The following is a 24,748-nucleotide window of genomic DNA, read 5'->3' on the forward strand; positions in this document are numbered from 1 at the left end:
GGAGGGGGGTTACGGCTTTGCCTCCATTTGGAGCCCGACGACGCGACCCCCCCTCATCGCCTCCACATCCTGGCGCTGCTGCTGCAGGTGGGGGGGGGGGGCTCAGGGCTGATCGGTGCGGTTGGAGTCGGGGGGAGCAGAATTAAGGCTCACCCTGCGCCCCTCCCGCTTTCCCCCCCCCCCCCCCCCCCCCCCACTCACCATGTGGGAAACGCTGGGGGTGGGACCTGAAAGCCGGTTGGTGTGGGAAGGGGCTCGGCCCCCCACCGCCATCACCCCCTTCGTGTTGGATGAAGGGGAAGGAGATGGGGGGTGGGTGGCGGCCGCCTCGTTGCCCCCCCGCGGTCTGGCCATAGGAAATAATTCATCTCAATTGTTTTCTTATGGATTCATTTGCTTCCTCGAGATTGTCCTGACATTCGGCAATTTCCTTCAGTAGCGTTTCGAGCCTTTTCACTTCTGCATCCTTCTGCTGTAGAAATATCACATTCAAAACAGGACGAACCAGATCATTTTAGAAACAATTACAAGCCACGTTGCATTTTGGTGTTAAAAACAGTCATAGACTCATAGAATAGCCTGGGTTGAAAAGGACCACAGTGTGCAGGGTCTCCAACCAGCAGACCAGGCTGCGCAAAGCCACATCCAGCCTGGCCTGAAATGTGTCCAGGGATGGAGCATCCACAACCTCCCTGGGCAACCTGTTCCAGTGCGTCACCACCCTCTGTGTGAAAAACATCAACCTAATATCCAACCTAAACGTCCCCGTATCACTTTAAAACCATTCCCCTTGTCCTATCACTGTCCACCCTTGTAAACAGCCATTCCCCTGCCTGTTTATATGCTCCTTTCAAATACTAGAAGCCAACAGTGAGGTTTCCCTGGAACCTTCTCTTTTCCAAGCACAACAAGCCCAGTTCCCTCAACCTGTCCTCACAGGAAAGGTGCTCCAGCCCTCTGATCATCTTACTGGCCCCCCTTAGCATTATTTGCAATTCTCTTTTGCCTTCCTGCAAGCACACCTGCTTCAGGGCACATTTCATCCCACTGTTAGGCCTTGTAAGAAGCACTATGGCAAGTCCATATGCAGAAAACAATGGCATTCCATTCACTAACAGAGAAACTATTCTGCCCTTGCTCCTGACTCTTGCCTCCTCCTGCACTGGGCAGTGTTTGTGGGCAATGAAAGAAATACCCACATTCTGGAAAATACAGACAAAAAAGAAACAGGCAGAAAAGCGGCACTAATACTTTGTCACTGGTGGGAATCTCCACAGAAAGTGCTGTGCTAAAGGTGTGAGGTTAAGGGATCATCACTGTCACGATAAAAGTCATAGCATGGAAGATTTAGCGATGGCGTGCTGACTAGAAGGAAAAAACAACACTTACCTTGGAGCTTGTTCATTTTCCCTCCTATCATTGGATATCTTCTCATCATCTACGTAGCTCCGAGGTTGGCCAAAGCCTGTTGCCATGAGCTTTGCTAAACGCAACAGTGCTGTGGCTCAGAGATTTACACCAGCACATAGCATAGGAGAACTCCATAACCCAAGTGTCATGGGAAGAAGAAAGGGGAACTGTTACAATTAATTACGTTCACTAAATTGATAATTGTAGGCTTCTTGTCACACACTACTGCCTACAGCAAAACAGCACAGATGTTGACAAATGTGACAGGGATTTCTGCATACAAGCAACCACTCGAGGCTGAGCACACTCTCCTGTGTCTTTGCCATGCCTAGAAATACCCAGAAGAGCTCAGTGTTCTCTTGCTGTTAGTTTACATCCTCCAAGCACTTCCAAAGGCACGCTGCTCTGTAGAAAAAGCTGAGCTGCCCAGAAAGTTTGTGCAGGAAGAAGGCAGCAGTGTCAGTGCACATCATCCTGGGGGATCTGAATGCATTTGTGAAGAGAACAGGGAAAGAAGAGGGAAGAGAGCAAAACCAACAGGCACTAGCACTGCTGCCCACAGGGGGCGGGGCTTGAGGCAGGGCCTGTGCCAGAGGGGGGCCTGGCACAGTTAGGGCCAGCTCAGGGCCCAGAGCAGAGGGGGAGCAGGCAGAGGCAGGGCCTTGGGGCCCAGGATGGAGGAGGACCAGGCACAGCTGGGGCCAGCTCAGGGCCCAGAGCAGAGGGGGACCAGGCACAGCTGAGGCCACTGCAGGGCCCAGGTGAGAGGGGAACCCAGCACAGTCGGGGCTGCTTTGGGGCCTGGGCCGGAAGGGGGCCGGGCACAGCCAGGGCCTATCCCCCTTTTTTGCACATATGAAATGCTCCCAGCTGTGCTGCACAGCAGAACATCTTTCAATGGAGATGAAAACCTGTGAAATGAAAGAATCCTTTCTTATTTCTTTCACATTTGTGTTTGTTGACTGCAGTTCCAACCAGGTGGACTCGCAGTGTCTTGCAAGTGCCACCTGGAAGCAGGTACAGACTGGAGACACAGCACCCTCAATGTCCAGGTGAGTAACAGCAGCCAAGGAGGCCTTTGGGCTCTGCAGGGTCCAAGTGTGGAGCATTACACACAGGAACAGCTGAGTATAAAGACAGTGGCAGAGCTGTAGAGCTAGCCATAACAGAGAGGCACAGTGGCTCAGTTAATTTCCTGCAGTAACACAGAAAAAAAGAGCCATGAGGGAAATGCAGATGCTTTCTGCCTTCCTCTTTTGTCTCATGCCTTCTGCCCCCATCAGAGGGGAGGAATGAGCTGCACTTCCACAGAGACATTCCCCTCACAGCCACTCACACCTCAGGTGTGGAGGAGCTAGCTGGGGCTGCTGGTGGCAGCTGTGGAACACTGCCATCTGTGGTGCCCCATCCTACCTTTGACACTGTGCAAATGACTGCAAGCAGAGATGTAGCAGAGGGAACACAAAGCATTTAATAGCTTATCAAACAAAGCAATGAGTAATAGAAATGACAGTATTTCCAAAGAAGTGGCAGGGAACTGGGGTTCTGTAGCAGGCTTTAGAGGCTCTGCATGGAACACAGCCCCAGGACACGACCCATCAGCTGCTGGGGCAGCAGCATCCTTGTCAGTGGGGGATGTCGCCAGTGGTGGACAGGGGCAGAGTGAAGCCACACCTTGATGTAGCTCTGCATCTGCTCCTTTCCTGCTCATGTCCAGTCCTTTCATCTATTGCACTTTCGATCTTCTGTCCTTCTTTCTTACCTTTATCCTTTCTTCTTTTCTGCTCTTTTCCTCTTCTTAAGTTGTTTTACCTGTATCTGCTTTTCCCCTCTTCTGTTGTTTTACTGCTCTGGTCTGCATCCGGTGTCTGCACCACAGCTCTAGGTTGGACTTTGTGTTGGGATGGAGAAAGGTTCACAGGGCATAGATTTGTACAAGAAGAGCTCTCGTGCTGTGCCCAACAGGTGATGAAAAGGAGCCCTCAGGACCCAGGACCACAAAGGCAGCTTTTTTTCCCAAAGGCCACAGCGTAAGCTCGTGTAACTGGGAAGGATTCTGTTGTATATCTCCTGGAAGTGCCTTTGAATGAATAATTTTCTGATTTGTTCCCAATTGTTGCTCAGAGGAAATGAGGCTTTTATCCTTGTATCTTTGCAGGAAGACAGAGAGGAGGGAACCTGTCTGGTGAAATGCTCAGGTGCCATTTCCTTCCTTGCACCAACAGCCTGTTTGTGTCCACGCGATGCCAGTTGTCCTCCTGACAGTTTCTACTGATGTTTCCCTGAGACCTTCTGCTAAGCTCTACTGTTTCTGTTTTCTCAAAGCTTTGTTAGGACTAAAAGAGGAGTGGATAACAGATGGAAGGATCTGGCCTTCTGCTGGATGATAGCCACCTGCATGTCATGTTCCTGCTTTCTCTTTTCCACAGGTGGCATTGTGCTTCCCAAGGAGCATATGGACCTTTTAGATGGGAGTGCACAGCAATGATCCAACAGGGTCTCAGCTTCCTTCCTGCTCTGCACCTGAGTGAGGGACACCGTGACCTGCTTAGGAGGCAAGATGTCATGTCAGGGAGGTGCGTTTTCCTTGTTTTTTTTTTGTCATCTGTGCTTTGCTGTGCTGTGATATTTTTTTGCGTTGCAGTGCTATGGTTTTCTTTCCTATTTGGTGTTTTCTATGTCTTATTCATTTATTTATTTTTATAATTTTTTTCTTGTCTTTCCTTCTTTTGACTTGAAGGGGTGGAGCCTGGCTGCACCTCTCTTACAGCTCATTTCAGGGGGCTGACTGCCCTTGGGTGGGATTTTTTTCTGTTGATTTCTCCTCTGTGGAGTTTGTTCTGTGCACTTCCATCCTCAGAGGTGGGTGAGCCATTCTTTCCTTGCCTTTGTAATATTGTGCTAGTCTTTCTGCTGCTACAGATAGTATGTGGTTGTTTTTTCTGGGGGTTTTTTTTTTTTTCTGTGTTTTTTTATACTTAGATTCCCTGGTCTTTGGCTTGCTTTTTTCTTTATTTTTCTTTGTATTGCTTTTTTTTTTTTTTTTTTTTTTCCTTAATTTGCTGTGTCATGTTCTCCTTTATGGTGACATTTGCAAGAGACTGTGAATTCTCCTGGTTCAAACTGCAGTCGGCTTCATCAAATGTGTAAGAAATATATAAGGGCTGCTGAGGCCAGGCTAGATTTCCATTTCTTTATGAACTGGGGTGTTGCTGCGGATGCGTTTATCTCCTGTTTTGTCTCTTGTGCTTGTTCAAGAATTTTAGAACATACTATGTCAGTGTTTGTTTCTATCCTGCTTTCTCTTCTCTCTGGCAGGTCAGCTCATGCTAGAAGTTGATGGCATCACTGTATGAATCGAGGTCAGTTTAGGAGCAGCTGCTGGTGGAAGGAATCAAGTCCAGGCTAATAAACGGAAGCATCTCCTGGTAAGGTGTCAGAGGCGGCAGTAATGATGTCTGTCATCGTAAAAACCAGAGGGCAGGCTCATCCAAGTTCTTGCTGGCTGATGTTTGGGAGTATCTTGTTTTCCAGCTGAAAGATAAGAAAGCTAAACATGCTGAGCCGTTACAGCTTGAGCTGAAGTTGTGAATGTGCTCCCGGATGTTTCCTTTAGTGGTAAATCATGTTCTGGCACTGTGGTAGTCCTATCTCTGTCATGATTTGGAGCACAGTGTCTGGTTGCGAGCCTTGTGTGCCTGTTTCCATGAACCTTGCTTTCTTTCTGTCTTCAGAGTAAGTGCAGGGTGCTTCCTTGCTTTTGGTGGATTCATCCAGGAGGCTTTCAGAAGGCCAATTGCAGTATTCATAACACAGAGGGACACAATGGGAATGGACTGTTGTTACCACCAGGCAAAAGTTTCTTATGTCATGAACAATATAAACAAAATTCTTACTTCTGGCCTGGCCCTGAGCTGCTGCAGCTTAAAGGCTGTTTGCTTTTGGGTGGCCCTTCGTGGAATTACCTGATGAATTTTCCCCCAATTTTTTAATGGCATTTTTAATGGCACTCATAGCTACTAAATTTGGGAGAGGAGTTAGATAAGGTTAGGGTAAGCTGCTTCTTTTTTTTTCTATTCTCCTAGGTGACTGTATTTTCTGCCAGTGCTGTGCTAGCTCTGTAACCGGGGATGGTCCTAATGCTCATGAAAAGGCTCTACTGGCAGCACAGAATTTGACCATTGGGCTGCCTGCTGGATTAATTTCTGTAGATTGAACAAACCATCTCAAAAAGCATACAATCAGTTTATTTTTTGAAAGGCTGTCAGCTTTTGAGGTCGCTGAGAAGTCTTGGTTTATCAGTCACTAGCAGCTTGCTGGAGCTTGAAGTAGTTGAATCGTCCCTTACAGAGCTGTTAAATAAAACCTTCTAATTACTTTGGCATTGTAGCTCTGAGCTAGGCTATACCGCTGGTGTGTGTGCCTGTGCTGCAGATGCCATCCTTCCTCATCCTTCTCCTCCTCCTTGGCAGAAGGTATCACCATCAGCTTTCTACCTCACCCAGCAGTTGTTCTCTGAGCAGAGACTTGGTCGCTTCCCAGTTTCTCTGTGGCACCCCCCTAGGCTGTTAGTTCTCTCTTTTTCTATTGGTGTTCTGTGTAGTCTTCAGTTTGCCCTTAGATGCCAGGCCACTTGAAAAGAGTTTTCAAATCATATCCATCCTGATTTCTTTACGTGTTGTCCTTTTTAAAAACAAACAAACAAACAAAAAATCAGCAACAACAACAACAAAAACCAAGAGGAATACTCTGGAATTTTCTATAGCAATCACCATTTCAGACTTGTCCATTATTCCTTTTGAGGCTGTTCTCTAATTTATTTAGTTCAAGATCAGTCCCCGTCCTTTGTTCTCCCTGCTTTTCTGTCCTGTCTGTATTTATTTGTTTTTCTCTTCAGCCTGCTTTCCTTCCAGTGCTGACAGTCATGGGGAACTCCTAGTTGTGTCAAGGAAAATGAATGCCACAGCACACATTCCTTCTTGATGTATAGCGGGTGCTGGTGATAGCAGAGCCCCTGTTCTCTGTGAGCAACTTGTGCTTAGCCTGCATTCGTTGATCTCTGATCTGCTAACCTTGTGAGAAGATGAAACAGAGCATCCAGCTACTTCACTGGGATTGTGGTTTGCACTGCTTTGACTTTAGTCCTGCAGGCCAGTGATGGACAAGGCAGAGGTGTTGGGATACTGAGAGAAGTGTTTGTGTTTGGAACTCTGCATTTTTTTATTTTTATTTTTTTCTTAACCATCACTGGGGACTGCTTCAGTTTAGCAGAGGAGCCTTAGTGGCGTGGTTGCCTCAGGTGTACCTGATCTCATGATGGTATGTGGCCTTTTGGCAGAGTTTGGGAACTGACCCCTCAAAACAGTGTTTAGAACTAGTTGCAGGTGATAGCAAGGCTAATCCAGTAAGGTTTTGATGAATCTGTCACAGAAGAGTTACCTGTCCTTATGAGCATGGCTGGTGTGTGGTGTATGTTGCTGCGACCTTCCTCCTTCTGTGTTTGATGAAGTAGATGCTTTTTGGTAGGGACGTTAAGGCTTTGGATGTGATAAGTTGGAATCCTATTGTGAGCCCAAATTCAGCAAACAGTTACTGCTTAACAGGGGCCTCAGGCATATGTTTTAAGTTTCTCTGTTTCCTGTAGGACTTAAAAACATGTTTATAGCTTTGCGGAGTATATATGGCACAAGGTGTGCTTGAGTATCTTGTGTTCTCTTTGGCAAGGACGTAATAAAAACCAGTCCTGGATGTTTGGTGAGGGAGCAGTGTTGAGAGGGGCGAGCCAAGTGGTGGTAGGAGTCCTGAGCCACCTAGTTTCTGTGCCTCTGTGTGGAGCTTTGTGCTTTGGAAATGTCCAGATTAGCTTTGGCTAAGCCTCTGAGCTTCTGGATGCTTCTCATAACCAGCTCAAACCTCTCAAAAGCTTGAGGATTGTCCATCGCTAATTTTCAAATGAATTGCATGGGGAAATGAAGATAAAAACCAAAACCCTCAAGTAGAAGTACTTGTTATTTTAAGAATAGAAAGGATAATGAATATGCCAGTAGTGTTTGATTGTTATGGAGGAGCACAAAGTAGTGGCCAGGAGATAGGAGAAATAAGGAGGAATGTCTCTTGGTTCTTTTCTCTAGGATCTTCAGGAACTGTTGATAAACGTAAAGATGGGTAATACACACATAAAGAATGATAGTGGTTTTAAGGGTTGGAAAAATATTGTGAAGCACCCGTGTTTCGCCCCAGATTAAAAGATTTGGAACTCTCCCAGAGTAGAGAACAGTTTGTCTGATTTCCATTTTGCTGAGCAGTTCAGGCCATCAGAGAGGACTTGCTGGCCTCTGGACAAAGGGAGAGTGTGAAGGAGAGGAGGAAATAAAGATGTTAAGATCTGTGAAGAAGGATGAATGGCAATGGTTGTTTGTCACCTTACTGCCCTTCTTGTCTCCCTAGAGCCCAGCTGACTTCCTGGGATTGCTGAATAGCTGCCTCTCGCTGCCTTTTGCTGCCTCCTACCTATCAGACTAAAAACCAGTGGTGTAAAACTGAGTGTGAATTTAGTGGGGTAAGTCCTTGAGTAATCGTTATTTCCGTAAAAGGCATTGGATGTCTCAGGATGGAAGTCCAGGTACCTGCCCAAGTGTATTACAGCAGTCATGGAATTTCTATTTCAGAGACTTTTTCAAAGCCCTTCAGATGAAAAGGCAAAGGGATGTGCAACTTTGGAGTAGTAAATGGTGCATATCAAAATGTAAAGAGGGCTAATTAATGTAAACAGACTCCAGTCATGTCGGTGTATAGCTTTCTTTAGGAGAGTACTCAGGAATTCTTTTCTGACAATGAGTGATAGTGTCCCAACTCCAGATGCGTGCTCAGCTTGGAAATGCATGCACATAGCTTTTGCTTGGCCAGCTGCTTTGAATGCATCGCACTACATCATCTTGTCTTGACCTCTTTGCTCCCTCCATCAAAAGTTTTGCTCGGTCTAGACTCGTTGCAGGTGCTCACTGTGTTATCTTGACCCACGTGAGATCAATACAGAGATGAATACAGAAAATTAAGTAGGGTTGTGCAGCACTAATTTGAACGTCGTAGGGGAATGATCGTGCTTAGGATAGGGTATCTTCCACACTGCTGATTGTCATCGTCGCCCACCCTTTGTGGGACTCAGACTTGTAGAACTAGCTCTTTGAAGAGAGGGCTCCCAAGGTATTAACCCATGTAAACTTCAGAGTACCAGGTTGTGTGATGGCATTTATGGGGCAGAGCCCACAGGGAATATGCCTCTGTGTCACTCAGTCTTGTGATGACACAGCGCCCGCTGCAGCCTGGGGTCAGTGGGACTGCAGGCACAGCGGCATGGAAGCTGAGCCAGCCACAGCCTGGTGCGTGCTGTGCAAGTTGCCCTGCCTGGTGCTGGGCTTAGTGCTGCCCTGTGCTGATGAAGGCAGCCTCGGAGTGGTGTGGGGCAGCACTTTTTGCAGCTCCCTGCCAATCAGGACCCCAACCAGCAGCAGGTTACTTGTGTGAGCAGGGGCGTGGGGGGGAGCCCATTTCACTTGCTGTTACAGCCTCAGAGAAATGTGGTTATTTTTAAAATGAAGCTTCTGACTGCCGGAGGACTCGTGTCATTCTCGCATCCCACTTTAGTGGATCCTGTCATGTGACTTGAAAGCACAGGCTGAGAGTGCAGGCTTATTGGATTTCATTTGATCTTTCCTGACGACAGGAACCAATGGGTGGCTTCCAGAATAGTTCAAGATGTCTCTGTTAAGAGCGAGTTTTACTACACGTAACTGGAACACCAAGCTCTTGATATTGTGCTGGTGATTAAAGCATTCTTTCCAATCAGCTGAAGAAATAGGCTTAGGAACACAGAGCATAATTCCTAGCTGCAGTAGATGATAGTGTAGCTTGAAGAAGTGTTCCCGTGGCGGCTCAGGTAGTTTAGATCTTAGTAGCATCTGGTAGTCTAAAGTGTGACTAATTCAGCTGATGTACTTCTCTTTGTATTTTTGGCTCTTCATTGTTGGTGGGTAATTTCAGCAACCAGCCCAGCAAAACTACTGGTTGGCAGATAGGCTTCTGTACTTAGCCTTGGAAGGCAGAAGGATGCAGAGAGTAACATTTTGCAGAGTGCAGAGTGATTATAGAAACTGCAGAAGGTCAGCTTTGATAGGGATCATAGAGTCATAGAATTGCTCAGGTTGGAAAAGACCTTAAAGATGGTCAAGTCCAACCATAACCTGACCAAACGTACCCTAAACCTGACAACCTGCTGCCAAATCATGTCCCTGAGCACCACATCCAAATGGTTCTTAAACACATGCAGGGGTGGTGACTCAACCACCTGCTTGGTTTTTCCTTTGAGGAGCAAGCTGTCAGAGATGTCACTGCAGGAGCTGGTGCGGAAGCTGGACAGAGGTGTGTACTTGGTTTTCAAGAAGTTGCAGGGCCTAAGAATCTGCCTGGAGAAAGTGATTGTGGGGAAGCCAGAGACACTGCAAGTTCCATCACAGCTGCCACAAGGACTGTGGTGTTAAATCTCATAGAATCATAGAATTGCTCAGGTTGGAAAAGGCATTAAGGATCATCAAGTCCACCCACAACCTAACCATACTAGCCTAACTCTAACAGCCCTCCACTACACTTTGTCTCTGAGCACCCCATCAAAATGATTTTGATGATACCTTTTGCATACCCCTTTTACCTTTGCCTTTTCTTCTATGTCACTTACCTTTTGCCTTTCCTCTGTTGAATTTGCCCTCAGGTTTTTGCTTTTCGCACTGCCATTTGCTTTTGCCCTTTGCCTTTGAATTTTGCATTTTGCTTTTGGTGTTTTCCTTTTGTCCTATGTCATTTGCCGTTTTCCTTTACCTTTGGCATTAGCTTTTTCACTTTACCTTTTGCATTTCCCTTTTGCCTTTGTCTTTTGTCCTCTGCAATTTTCCTTTTGCCTTTGCCTTTTGCTTTTTCTTTTGCCTTTGTTGTTATGCACTGTCTTTAGCCATAGCCATTTGCATTGACAAGTTGCCTTTGCATTTTCAGTTTTCCTTTTGGCTTTTGCCTTTGCCTTCTCTCCTGTGCCATTTGCCTTTTTCCTTTGCTTTGTCATTTTGCCATTTTCAGTTCCCTTTTGCCTTTGCCTTTTGTACTAACTGTCCCACTTAGCTTTTGCCTTTGCCTTTTGGAATCTGCCACTTACCTTTTGTCTGTGCATTTTTCTTTTGCCTTTCGCCTTTTCCTTTATGCTTTGTCTTTTGCTCTTTCCATTAGCTTTTACCCGTTGTCTTTGCATTTTCAGTTTTTATTTTGTCATTTCCCGTTGCCTTCTGTCGTATGCAATTTGCCTTTTCCTTTACTCTTTCAATTTTCCTTTTTCATTTCCCTATTGCCTTGGCCTTTTGATCTATGCCACGTACCATTTTCCTTTTGTTTATTGCCTTTTACCTATTGCATTTTACATTTGTCTTTGCCTTTTGCATACATATTACATTTTCCCGTTGGCCTTGGTGGGTGCATCTGCCCTTGTGTTTTGTATTTTCCCTTTGCCTTTTGCCTCAGCCCTTGGCTTTTGACCTTCCGTTTGCCCGTTGCCTTTTTCTTTTGCCCTTGCCTTATAGCTTTGCCGTTGCATTTTGTCTTTTCCCTCTGCCATTTGCTTTGGCCTGTTGCATTTGCCTGTTGCCTTTGCCTTTGGCAGTTTGCTTTTGCTTTTGCCTTTGCCTTTGCCTTGTGTCCTATGCCATTTTGTTTTGCCATTGCCTTTACCGTTGCCTTTTGCCCTTTTTATTTTTCATGTCTTGCTTTGCTGCTCCGTCTATGTTGCCATGGATTGCTTTTGAGTTTTGGTTTTTTTTTTTCATATCTGTGGATTCCTTTATTTTTTTTTCCTTTTCCAGTCTTGGCATTCTTTTATCCTTCACTATGCGGTATTCCTTTTTGTTACTCAGTATTTCAAGCCATTTTGCTTTCTTTACCTTGGCTTCTTAGTTCTTCAGCTTTCATTTCTCTTTTTTGTTTTATCTTTGCTCTTTAGTTTTTCTTTTGAATCTTTACCTGCCCTTGTTTTTGAGTGTTCTTTGTTTCTTTCCAGTGCTCAGCACTGGTGAGCTTTTTTATTGTTTCTTTGATATGGACTCTTTGCTTTGACATGATCTTGTGTTCAGGTGATTTGCTTTACTCTTGCATTTCTAGACCTTGTTTTGCTTTGCTCTGTTTTCCTTCCATGTTTCGTTTTCCCCTGTTTGATTTTTTATAGTGCTCCTTTTACTTTACTTTCCATGGTCCTTGTTTCATTATTGTTGCCTCTTTGTCTTTCCTGTTCCTTTATTTTCCTTAGTGATTTTTGATATTGTTTTTCTTTCGTTTCCTCTTTGTGTGTCCTGCCATTCTGTCTCCTGCCAGTGTGTGTTTCCTGCTATTGCGTGTTTGTCTCCTGCCAGTGTGTTTTTTCTTTCTGTCTTATAATACTTCTCTGTTTACTCTCATGGCTGCTTAAATCCATCCCTTACCTCCTTCTTGGCATGACTGCAGATGCTTTGCATTCCTACAAAGATATGTTTTGTTCTAAATGTCATCCGGAGACCCAATCTGGGCTTGTCACCCTGATGTAGCATCTCTGGTTGAGGCAGCAGCATGCCCTGTAGCTACCCATTCCTCCTCCATGGCATGGATGTATTACTTTTTGTGTCCTCGAGACTCTGTTTGCATGTCTGCATTCTGTCTTTGATACTACTTTTCCCTAGTGCTTTCCCTTCGTACATTTCCTCAGAGTTTTTCCTCATTGATTTTTCTTAGTGTTGTTGCTTATTGTTTTTCCGTACTGTTGTGTTTTTTTTATTTTATTTTTTCTTTTTTTTTTTGTTTGTGTTTGTTACCTGCCAGTGTATGCCTCCGGTCAGTTCGTGTCTCCTGCCAGTGCTTGTGTCCTGCTACTTTATGTTTCCTGCCTGTGTTCCTCTCCTTCCAGTCTGTTTTTTTTTTTTTTCTTTCTTTCTTTCTCTCTTTTCTTTTTCTTTTCCTCTTGTCACTTCTGAGATTCATTTCCCAGTATCTAGCCTTACCTTCTCTGGTGGAGGTAGCAGCATGCCCTGTAGCTACCTATTCCTCTTCCCTTGTATTGTTGGTGATATCTTAGCCTTTTTCTGGCTCTGTTGTCATCTCTGCATCACCATGGGAGTGCATTCTTTTCCTTATCCTTTGTTTGATCTGTATTCCTTTGTTTGTTTCAGTTGTTGTTGAATTGTTATTTTGTTGTTGTTGTTTTTTACTTATGCTGTTTTTTTCATTTCTCTTAATCTCTGAATTTTATCTCATTATCACTTAGCCTAATTTATAGCCTGCAGTTCTTTTCCCCGTGTCACGTTCAGGTTTGGAACCAGTCAGCCTGGGGTTACACCTCCCCATGTTGCATCTTTGTTGTTGCTAGGGAAAAGGAGTGGTTCCTTTTCTACAAGATACTCTGAAAACATCTGTACTAAATGCACGGGGTTTGATTTTGGTTGGGGAAAACAAACTGCTTCCCGTCTTACTCCCCCGTCACTTCCTTGGAGCCTTTCCTACTGCTCGCATTTGCAGTTCGTCTTGTAGACATGTAGTTAGATAAGAGCATCTCTGCTTTCCTCGTCCCTTTCCAGCTTGCCCTGATTCTTCTGCTGCTGTCCTGCCTCTTCTGCTTCTTTCTCTGGTTCTCCTTGTTAAATAAATTGCAGCCCAACCTTCAAAAAGGAAAGAAGAATTTAACTGCAGTGACCCATGTCCTTATCCCACTGTGGTCTGTGCTGAAATGGCTATTGACTGAATTGGGAACAAGGCTGCCTTCCCCCTGCTTTCACATAGCCTCTCTATGGCATACAATAAGTGGGGTTTCACAGGTTGCGTGAGGAGCAGCCAGGTCCAAACCTTCCCTCCTTGTCAATGCAGTGGCTGGGGAGGTTTCAAAGCTCCTTGGAGCCAGGGAGCTCTTTGGTGGAGCTGACGGAGGAAGGTCCCACCTCCATCAGGGGAAATAAGAAGGAACTCTGCCATGCAAAATAAGGAATAACATACCAAGTGGGGATTGTACAGTGAAGCAGGAAACTGATGCTCTGTTGGAATATGGAGTAAAGGGGGACTAAAAGAGGGAAACTTAAAGCTAGTTTATAGAAACAAGTAAAGGATAGTTAAATTTTACAAGTAAAAGAAACAAGGGGCATAGGAGAGCAAAGAGGATGCAGCTAAGGAGTGAGACCTCACGGACGACATCAGGCAAGGAGGAGAATAACTACTTGTAAACTACCAGAAGAGGAGTTTCATCCCCCTGATAAGAACAAGAGGGGGTCTTCATGCTAAAGACCTACTGAATATGTATCAGAATTCCGAGAACTACTGACTATGTATTAGAATTCTGAGAAATCATTGACTATGTATTAGATGTACCTATATCTGTGTCACGATTTTACAAGTTGGTGTGCAAGTTTGGTGGAGCTATCCCCCTTGCACCCGGCACTGGAATAAACATACCTGCTTTATAACCCATCTCTGGATTATAGAGTTTTATTCCGTAAGTCAGGATGAAATGCATTCATTTGGCTATGGCTTTTTGGATGCAGCACTGCTCAGTAGCCCTGGGCTGTGGGAGCACTGACATGATGCAGCGGGATGCCACTGGGATGCAGGGACAATTCCTGCTTTTCCGCAACCCAAACTCAGGTCTTGTGGAGGCCCCGGAAGGAAGAGTGCGGTGCTGTGCAGTGTTACTGGGCTGGGGATGAAGGCTGAGGATGACTCATCCCCACTCAAGGGAAGTGCTGTGTGTGGCTGGTCTCATGCGTGTGCCATGGACTCTTTCCTTACCGGAACACACAGGAGTTTTGAGGCACAGCACTGAATGACTGTGCTGGGTTTTCCAGAGCCCCCAGGGCTTTGGGGACATTACTGCCACCATGTCGCTGTGCCCTGGCTGCTGGTGGGTCTCAGTTCATTGCTGTCCCTTTACCCCCCACCGCTGCCATCCCTAGAATTGATCCCTAGCTTGATGCCTTGTTCCATCCTCTTCCTGGTGACTCTTTAGGACAAATAGGGACAGAGCCACTGGTGTCTCCCTGCCTTGTAGGCCTGGGGATTGTCCTGAGTACCCAGCATCACTCTGCTGATGAGAACCAGTTTCTAGAGTCTGTCCCCTGTCCTCAGCTTGGCTGGGGTCCACCCGTATGGAATCACCTGTAAATAAGGGATAATAGGGACAGCAGCAGGACTGGGGGCTGCTGCAGCACCCATGTGCATCCAACCCCTCAGCATCACATAGGAGACCCCCTCTACTTGCTCAGTGAAGAAATAGCCCCACCCCCCCCCAAAAAAAAATCCCCGAGTGACTCATTTGGGGCTAAAAAGGCAGCAAAAAGCAGAAGCTTGGGAAGTGTGGGAGGGGCATGGGAGGCCTTTGCTCCTGTCCCCATTTGGGGTAAGAAAAGGGGCTAAAGGGTTGCAGAGTGGGACCCCCTCAGCTGTCTGCCCCCAGAAGCTGGAGGGGGAGGAAAGGAGAGGGAGAAGTGGAAGATGAGGGGGGAAATGAGGACACTTTGAGTTTGACAAAAAGCCTTTCATTCCAGGAAAGAAACGCTTGGCTTTGACTCAGCAGCACTCAGAGCAAAAGCCATCCCCGTGCCTGCTGTGACATCCTGCCAAACTTCTGCCCTGCAGCGCTTGGCTCACCTTGTTGCCTCTGTTTCCCCTCGTGCGACGTGCAGTGGTGCCACCCCCAGCCATCCTCAGGACCCACAGTGAGTCTGTTGGTGGCCAGTGTGTCACTGAGTGACAGCATCAGGTGGGAATGCATCAACATAGAGCCAGGGGAGAGCTGAGCAGCGCTGGGGTGGGGGGGAAGTCAGCCCCAAGGGGAAAGTCTCCCCCGTGAAAAAAGTGGGTCATTTAATACCTTGCGTGAGATGCTGGAGAACAGGAAATGAATGAGCTTAATATGTGCCACCTGGGTACTTCCTGAACGTCCTCCAACACCACAAGTGCTGTCCAGAGCTCTCCAGTGTCCGCTCGTGCTCCTTGCAGTTCCCCAGTAAGCTCCCATTGCTTCCCAGTATTGTCTAGACTCTCTTTGTGCAAACTCTGTATCCCCCAGTACTGCCTGGAGCCACCACAGTGCTGTCTGCGTCCTTCAATAGCCTCCCAGTGGCACCAGTACTGCCCAGTGCCCCCAGTTAACACAGCCATTGTACAGTACATGACCATCTCCTTCCACGAGAACAACACAAGGCCACAGAGACGTTGACAGCAACGATGGTGCTGGAGACATTCAGTCTGGAGGAGCTGCAGCTCTTGGTTCACTGCAACCACTCCAGCATCCCCAGAGGTGGGCATGGAGGTCTGGGTGGCCTTTGGTGCTGCAGGAATGACTGCAGGCAGAGATGTACCCAAGTGAGCACCAAACATTTAACACATTAACAGTCTAAACAGTAAAGAAATGACAATATTCCCAACCATTTCCAGGTAAAGGCAGAAATCTTCCTTTTACACTTTGTACCTATTAAACAAAGAAACAAACACGTGCTGAAATCACAAGTGATAACCTTGCTGCCAGTACTGGTTGACCTGAGTGATCTCTCCAGAGGTGCTTTGAAGTGGTTGTTCCCTTGGCAGAGGAGAGAAGTAAGCTTCGTGCTTGGGTACTTAAAATAAAGTTCAGTGTTCTGGGTCTTCCAGTGCGCCTGCCTGGGGAAGCAAGCAATTCTTTGGGAGAAACCATCACATTTCTCTTTCATTTGACAGAACTCGGTGCAGTATCAGCTTAATGTGAACACTGAGGTCCATCTGCAATTATTTTAGAGAGTTTTGTGCCACACAACCCGACTGTTTGTTTCATCTTGCTTCAGATGGAATGGCTGACTTCCTGACTGGCATCCTCACTCGAGCAGAGAGCCACTTGGGCTCCTGTCCCCGTGACCTGGATGCTGAAAAGAAGCTGTGGGACTCAGCCAGGAGGGATCTGTCATTTCATTTGCTGGGAGGAACCAGCAGGCCTACCTTGCCAGTGTCCAGAGTGCCTGCCTCATTTTTGGCCAAAGTCAGCAGTAGATGGACTCAGAGCTCTGTGCATGTGCCTCTTCACTGTCCTGCTTGGCTGGTGGCACTCAGGGGGGATTTTGTGAGGTGAGGTCTCTGCTGGGCGATTCAAGCCCAACACATTTGAAGTTGAGTGGCAGACAGTATGTATTTTGATTTCCAGGCTTGTGACTTGGTCACAGGGACTGGCAAGTAGGATGGAGAGGGCTCTCTGGAGATTTTGCCCTGTTGCTGCACATTGCTGCCAGCACCACAGCAGGAGGCAGATGGCCATACATCAGTGGTGGGATGCACAGAGAATGAACACCTGCCTGCCCATCAATAATTCCCCAGAGACCACAGTCTGCAACTAAGGAGACAGAGTGACAGAAAGCATGCTGTAGGTTTGCAGTCCACTTTATGTCTAGCACTTAGAGGTATGTTTTGTCTGAACTGTCTGATACTTTGGTCAGTTAGTGCTACAGAACAGAAGCAGACAGTGACTTCTGTATGGGCAATTGATTCTAACAAAGAGAAAAGCACTGCAGGAAGCCTTACCTCCACCTGCAGAGAAATCAGTTCCCAGCCCTATGTCAGTTCAGTTAAGCATCACTGCTCCTTCCCCAAGGAGGATCCTCTATGAAATGCAACAGGACAAAATGTGAACCTTTCACAATGTATCAATCCTTTCAAACCAAGGCATCTAGCATCTCAAAATGACTACTGCTCGACTACCAGGTCGTTTCAGATCACATAGGCTTCAACATCTGGGAAGCCTCTGTTATTAAAGGAGAAAAGGGCTCATGCACTTGAATAAGGGCCACAACTTTGGGGACAGCAGCTACTCCCATTCTTTTCCATCTAAAGCTGTAATTTAGCTTTCACTGCATCTACTTCATGCAGCCATTCATTAGTTCTGCAGTGCACTGAATGGTGCAAAGACTGTGGATCAAGGGAACCAATCTAACCAGTCCTTAATTTCCTGATGAGAAATCTCTCTCAGTCTCTTGGAATAGCACTGATCACTTGGAGCACATTAAAGTAAAGCACCCAGGAAAAAGTTCCTCCGGTGGCAAAAGTTGAATCACAGCGCCGCCTGCTGGAGACCGACATCTCGAGGGAAGCAGGATGGATGTTGCAGCCAAATGTGCTCCTCCACCACTGGTTTTCTGAGACGTACCCGTGAGCACCACACATTTGTATGGTCTGTCTGTCCGTAGAGCTACAAAGGCAGAAGCAGAACATCTATATGGTTTGTTGCAGCTGTGGGTTGTGACTGATATCAGTCCTTGGATCTGTTACACTTCACAATTGCGTTCAGAGTTTTTTCAGGTCATCCTGGCTTTCTGGTGCTCCCTGCACAGTGACACCATCTCTTCTGTCACCCCATTTAGTCAAACTGACTGTGATTTGCATGTAGCTCCTCCACGGTGCTTCCAAATTCCTAACAAAGTGGGAAATGAGCCAAGGGACCCATCTGATATCTGATAGATGCTGACACAAAAGCAATCTGTCATAAAGCCCTTTGCACTGATGCGATTCAGTGTAATACCTAGCATGGGTTTGTTTACCTTTCCTTGAGACTGCAGGTCATTTCTAGCAGTAACAATGCTTACTGCAGGTCACTCAACACCACGTTATGACTATGAGTCTTACTTGAAATCCATTCCTAGCCATGAGAGCTGGGCAGTATTTAAATAGCGCTTCTTTGGAGCTCAGGATTGGTTCATCCCTAAAGGTAGGAAATAGGGAAGGGGGGTGTCCTGGAAATGGGTGATGCTGAGATGGTGGAGATGCTGAACGCCTTCTTTACTTTGGTTTTCACTTCAAAGACTGCCCCTTGGGACTCCTGGACCCTGGAGGGAAGAGAGAAAGCCTGGGAAATGGAGAGCTTTCCTCTGGGTGAGGACGGGGTGATCTGGGAGCATCTGGGTGGGATCAGTGTGCACAAATCCATAGACTCTGATGGGATGCATCCACATGTGCGGAGGGAGCTGGCAGAGGTAATTGCCAAACTCTGTCATCTTTGACAGGTCTTGGAGAAGAGAAGTGCCTGAAAGCTGGAGGAGAGCCTGTGACTCTGCAGTCTTCAGAAAGGAGCAGGAGGAGGATCTGGTAAACTGCACGGCAGTCAGTTTCACCTCTGTCCCTGGAAAGGTGCTGGAACAGTTTGGTCTGGATGCCTTCTGCGAGCAATTGGAAAGGAAGAAGTTTATCAGCAGTATGCAGCTTGGATTCACCGAGGAAAAGTCATGCTCAACCAACCCTGCAGCCTTCTATAATGGCATCACAGCACAGAGTCCATTTGGAGACCTGTGGCCTGCAGTGTTCCCCAGGGCTTGGTGCTGTGTCTGATCTTGTTCAGTATCTTCACTGATGACCTTGAGGAGGGGATAGTGTCCATGCTCTGTAAGTACGCCTATGATACAAAGCTGGGAAGAATGGCTGGCACACCTGAAGTCTGTGCTGCCATTCAGCAAGACCTGGACAGACTGGAGAGCTGGGCACCAATAAACGTGAAGAGGTTTAACAAAAGCAAGTGCAGAATCTTCAGCCTGGGAAGGAGTAGCAGCAAGTATCAGTACAAGGGCATGGAATGTTGTGTGGGCACCTGGGTGTGCAAAGGAGGCATGGTGGCACACATAGATGCCCATGCACATGGGTAGACAGAAGGACAGGGTTGCACATCAATGTGTGTGCACAGTGTTATTCAAATGGCTGGGGTCATACAAGTATGAGCAGGCATGTGGCTGTGTGCAAGAGAGGAGCTGCCCATGTTTGTGTGCAGGGCTGTGCAATGGAGTGGGGTTGTACAGCTGTGTGCGGGGGCCAGGTCCTGTGTGCCATGGGGCTCCATGGGAAACCTCTATGAGTGCTAGCAACAGCAGGAGCACTTGGAGCACTGCCTGGAAGAACGGTGCTGGGATGGGCTGTGGTGGGCCGAAGATGCATAGTGGACCGAAGATGCGTAGATGCTACTCTGGACCAAATGTCGGGCAGCTGCTCATGGAATGCCACTGGACAAATCAGGCTGTGCAGTCTTTGTGAATATGTAATTATGATAGTTTATTGATTGAATGCATTAAAGAAAAAAAAAAAAGGAAAAAAAAAATAAAAAAATAAAAATAAATAAATAAATAAATAAATAAAAGAAATCCCAGAATGTAGTAAAACATGGAATGCTGAGTTGGGCTGCAACTGAAATGCTGTGCACTGCAGCCGCTGCCTTGTGACGCTTTTCCTCTCAGTCCTTCATGTGCACCTTCTGCATCATCTCTGCAAGGCTGTTCATCTCTGTGAAGAACTGGAAAGAAACAAAGCAAGCGTAGAAGTAGGACAGAAACAATCTAGGGAGATCTCATGAAGAAAGCCTGACCAGTAAACATCCAGAATGGCCCCGTGTGGAACAGCATGTTCCTTTCATTCAGGTCACTGACACTACTTCCCATGACACGTTGTCTATGGTAAGATTCATGCTCTGTCATGGGAAGGTCGTTTCAAAGGTTGCAGTGCCCAACATGGCAAGCTTCTTTATCACAGCAAAACCTTCTGGCTGTTACCAACCACATTGTTCTCAAGCCAGAGGAAGGCGTCCAAGCTCCCCATGGCAGCTCTCACTGACAGTGTCATTTCCTCAAACACACAATTTTTCTATTCCATCGCTTCTCTCAGGATTTTGCCATCTCTTTTATGTCTGACAGATGTAGGCACTGAGACCAACAAGAGAATGCGTGTCTGTGTTCACCAAGGACTCACCTCTGCACGTGCAGCTCTCAAAGAAGCCTTTCTCATTTCCCTTTTCCTTTCTTTTTGTTGTTGTCTTCTTGCTGGAAAGCAAGAATACCAATGAATTCATTTTGTCTACAGCAAAGCTGCAGAAATATGGGTGCCGAGAAAACAAATGGCAGTCCAAAGACAAAGCAAATGGGACTAGGAAGCCTCTCAGTGAGTAACATTTCCAGGGGGAAATACGGAAGAGCATAATGATGTTAATGGAAAGAGATGCGTTTAGGTATTCTGGCACCTCGCTGCCTTTGGACTTTGTAGCCTTCAACTCCTTTCCCCTCCACAGAGAAGGAAAAGGTAAAGCAAGCCCTAAGCAAACTCAATGTGTTTGATAAGGACAGCACTTCACCGGGACGGTGCCACAGCACCTTCTTACCTCTTTGCTTGGAGCTCCGTGGTGGGGTTGGGGCCGGCACACTGCCGGTGCTCTGGCCCCTGGCTCTTTTGTTAGCAGGCAACTGCGCTGCTGCCTGTTGCTCTTCGTCCAAGCCCTTGCGTTTCCCTCCAGCCAGGGTCTTGGAGACAGAGCGGGGGCACACAGCCAGGGAAGGTCTTCTCCCTGAGCTGGGACCTGCTGTTACTGGAAGCCCTCCAGCCTGGAGATGATCTCTCCCAGAAAGCACTTCCTGCACTGCTTTCACATAGATCATTCCATTTGGCTCACATTGTACATCTGTTATAATCAAGAAAGGAGAAGCAGTTAGACTTCAAGGGAGCCCAAGGCTACTTTCAGTCTGCAGAATGGGCCACAATACTAGGAAATCTCATCTTGAGTGTTCACAGCAGCAGATCTTGGGTGAAGTGTGGGTTTGCATTTCAAATCTGGACAGGGAAGGTACTTGTAAATCCCAGGGACAAAGACCTCAAGCAACATGCAGCAACAACACTCCCAGGAAAGAACAGACAGAAAGCCTGACTAGAACGACATTGAATCAAACCCCGATGCCTGTTGTGCCTCTGTACCTCTCTTGGGTGCCACGTCACAGGCTGCAGTCCTACCCAGACCTGCTGCAAGGCTGCGCTTTGCTGGAAGGCCGCTTGCGTCATCTTCTGGCAGAAAGAAACAAGAAATACTTGAAGAGCATCTCTTGGGAGGAAGATTTGAGCACAGCCAACCACCAACTTCAACTCTCCAAGTGTAGTTCCTACCATTTTCCTTTTTGCTGCTACAGCATGGTGCCATTTCTGCAGTCAGCACAGATCTGCAGTGGGCTTTCTTCACTCTTCCATCACACATGCACCCCTTCATGCAGCCCTATTTAGTGGCAGGTACCCACACCACAGCTCTTACCTGCATGGGCTTTCCGTTTCCCACCTTGCCCAGAACCATTGCATGGACGCACGGGCTCTGTCCCTAAAAGAAGAGATCGTGTGTTGATTTCACAGATGACAGTAGCAGTATTGTCCTGTTAGCCCGTGTCCACCCCCCACTAAAGAAAGACCCTGTTTTACAGACAGAAGAGAAACTCACTTTTGCGTGGCAGTAAAGACAGTCCATCCCCATTGCGTCCCTCTGCGCGCTGAAAGGTGCAGCTGGATGTCTGGCAGCTGCGCCGCCTCTGAAGAGAGAAAGGAAGAAACTCAGGTCGGAACGGGCAGCTGAGAGCTTCCAGATCGTGCCAGAGATGGGATATCAGAGTGCTGAGACATCATTGATCTCTAAGGGAAAATACAGCCTGAGCCCTGCCCGTGCCATTAGCCCAGGCTGTCAGCAGTGAGCTCAGGATCCAACCGCTTACTGAGGTCCCAAAGGACCAGCAGGGCTCCCCCTGCTCCACTCCTTCCCTTTACAAATGGGAACAAAGAAGAAAAGTCAAGCCAAAGGAACCCAGCCATACCTTTCCGCTCACAGAGCAGGCATTGGATCCGCACTTGTCTCCTTGCTGAGACATGATCGCTCAAGTGTCAGAGGAAGCACAAGTTCTCTCACAAGCTCTCTCCACAGGAACTTTCCCTGCTCTTGGAAAGAGCTGGCTTCACTCTTCCTAAGACTGCCTCGATCCTCCAAATCTCCCTGCAAACAGGAACCCTGCAGAAATCATCCACAAGAGAAAAGTCAATGGGAGAAGTATATTCCCAGCTTTGTTCTGCCATGCAATTGAGTCTCTTGTGGAGGAAAAGGTCTGGGAATCAGCTGGCTGCAAGAACGTCCCAACGCTAGCTGCAGCTTGTGTCTGACTGCCATGGCTTGTGTCAGCAAGTGCTCTTCTCCATCTCCTCAGGAGCTCTGCACCCAGCCATCCGTGTGGTAGTGAGGCACAAGTTGCGCTCTGTTTCCTTATGAATGGTGTTTCATCATCCTCACCAAAACACGGGTTGGAATCTCCACAAGAACCTCTTTCCCCTGGGAACAGCCATGTGGAGGGGCACTGCTGGAGCTGGGGACTTCTCCCCGGCCTAGCATTTCATGTCTGTAGAGACACCTCCCAGCAGCCAGCCAGCACCAAACCCAGCTCACCTGTTGGGCCTGTTCAGCCTAAGCTGCGCTCAGCTCACCAACACAGCACAGCAGTCCTTCGGACAGGCTCTGCCAGGGTGATCTGTTCCACGAAATGCACAGAGCTCAGTCTCCGCGTGCAGCACGCTCGCCAGAGCACCAGCTCTGCTCACCACCTGTGGGACACGTGCTCCTCCCACCGTGCCAACCATTGAGACCTCAGCAATGCTCGCATGACTTCTGCGCTTTCATCATAATGGAAGTGGACGCCTCCTAGATCCGAATTTAAGGAAACCAACGCCAGGGTCAGCCCATGGGGTGATCTGAAGTCAAACAACAGGGAAGTGAAGGTGACTCTTGCGCAGCTGTCATGGTTTTGTAATTTTCATTAAAAACCAGTCAAGACTAATGTGGCCTCATAGTGCTCAATGGAGTCCCAGGGGAGATCGTGGGAAGGAATAGGGGTGCACATCTGTATGCCCCGAGGCTGGTGCTCACCTCTCTGATTGTGGCTTTAGGCTCCAGAGCCGATGTTGACTTCCCTTACTGTGGCTTTATGGCCCAGGGCCAGTGCCGGCCTCATGGGCTGGGGTTTGAGGCCCTTGGACCATTGCTGGCCTCACTGAGTGGGGCTTCTGCCAGTTGGATACAGCTGCTGGCTGAACTGGCCAGGATGGAGCCTTCCCTGTGCAGCTTCCCATGTGCATATCCACCCCAAGAATGGAAGTCCTCCTTCTATATGTACCCCTTTCAACCACAATGTGGAAAGCAAACCATTTAGGCACCTGAAATGCTTCTGCTCCTGCAGTCTGGCAGAAAGCAATGCCCTCTGTTTCATGCCACCTCTGCACAAACTGGAAGGGAATGGGGAGACGTATGTCAGAACCAATGGGACAGGACTTCACTGGATGCAGTTTAAAAGCAAATCACCCCAGCTCTTGGTTGGGCTGTTGCCCTCTATTGCTGGGGATCCCTGACCCCTGGCCACTGGCTTTCCACCCATGCATCCTTCCTTGGAGCCAAGTGTGCCTTTCCCAGCAGCAAGCACCAGGCTGGAGTCAGCACCAAAACCAAAACCTCCTTGCACCTTTCCCGTCCTTCTTTCACACATCGTCTTTTAGTTTCAGAAAATAGGGCCAGACCCCAGTGAAACAAGAGCTCTAGGACAAAGCAGCTGCTTTATTTTCCTCTTTCCCTTTCCTCATCTACACCCCACAGAAAGACCATTTGCCAAGTAAGGGATGCAGTGATCAGGTGTATGAGGGGCAAAGCAAATCAAGCTTAATTTCAAAGGCTTGCCTCTTCCATGTGACTTCCCTGAGGTCTGATACAATCATAGACTCATCTGATACAGTCATAGATTCATAGAATAGCCTGGGTTGAAAAGGACCACAGCGTGCAGGGTCATAAACCACCAGACCAGGCTGCTCAGAGTCACATCCTCCCTGGCCTGGTCCTATCACTATCCACCCTCAGGAGTGGGGACAGAGATGGTTTCAGGGCTGGCTCTGGGAACAGGCCTGATTGCTGCTAGTGAGCGAGCCAAAGGCTTGATGGCGAATCTCCTCTTCCTTCCCAACTGCAGTGAGATTTGACATGACTCCAACCTACACCAGAAGCCTGAGCACTGCAAGTGTTGACAGCGGGCAGTTGCGAAGGAGACGGAGCTCTCTGCAGAGGGAGAGCATTGCCTACAGGTGAGGCTGGAGGCTGTGGGCTGGGATGTGCATGGGGGTGACCCAACGAGAGCCCATTCCCTAACGCCAAAGGGTCGCTGCTTGTTTGTGGCTGCCCGAGAGAGGGATGGGGAGGCCAGGAGCCCCCCAGTTCACAGGGCTGGTCCCTCTCCACGTCTCCAGAGAGCCATGGGACAGCCCATCAGCTGTCTGTGGGGAAGGCTGCATTACAGCCCAGGCTCCTGGCTCAGGCTGGCGGGATGCGGCCCCAAAGCCATCAGCCACTCAGGCAGACCCCTCCCGCTCTGTCCTTTCAGTCTTCTGCCACCCATCGGGGCTGTGCTTGAAGCCCCAAAGCAGCCGATGAGCTGCCAGCTGCAAGGCCAGGAGGGAACAGAGAGCCAAGAGC

General features: G+C 47.8%; 1 long non-coding RNA gene across 3 annotated transcripts; it reads left to right on the top strand.

The window, feature by feature from the left end:
* Nucleotides 1-3,105: 3,105 nt before the first annotated feature.
* Nucleotides 3,106-15,051, top strand: LOC146757997 (uncharacterized). Of its 3 annotated transcripts, none has more exons than XR_014935119.1 (4): nt 3,106-3,986; nt 4,729-4,838; nt 7,858-7,969; nt 14,997-15,051. It is a non-coding gene; the product is annotated as an uncharacterized LOC146757997 (long non-coding RNA). The 3 variants fall into 3 exon arrangements; XR_014935118.1 differs by lacking the exon at nt 14,997-15,051 and having other exon boundaries at nt 3,110-3,608; nt 3,840-3,986; nt 7,858-8,210; XR_014935117.1 differs by lacking the exon at nt 14,997-15,051 and having other exon boundaries at nt 3,110-3,986; nt 7,858-8,210.
* Nucleotides 15,052-24,748: the final 9,697 nt, after the last annotated feature.

The sequence above is a fragment of the Coturnix japonica genome, chromosome 17, assembly GCF_054131305.1.
Source record: "Coturnix japonica strain WE chromosome 17, WE-NBRP24, whole genome shotgun sequence".
NCBI lineage: Eukaryota > Metazoa > Chordata > Aves > Galliformes > Phasianidae > Coturnix > Coturnix japonica.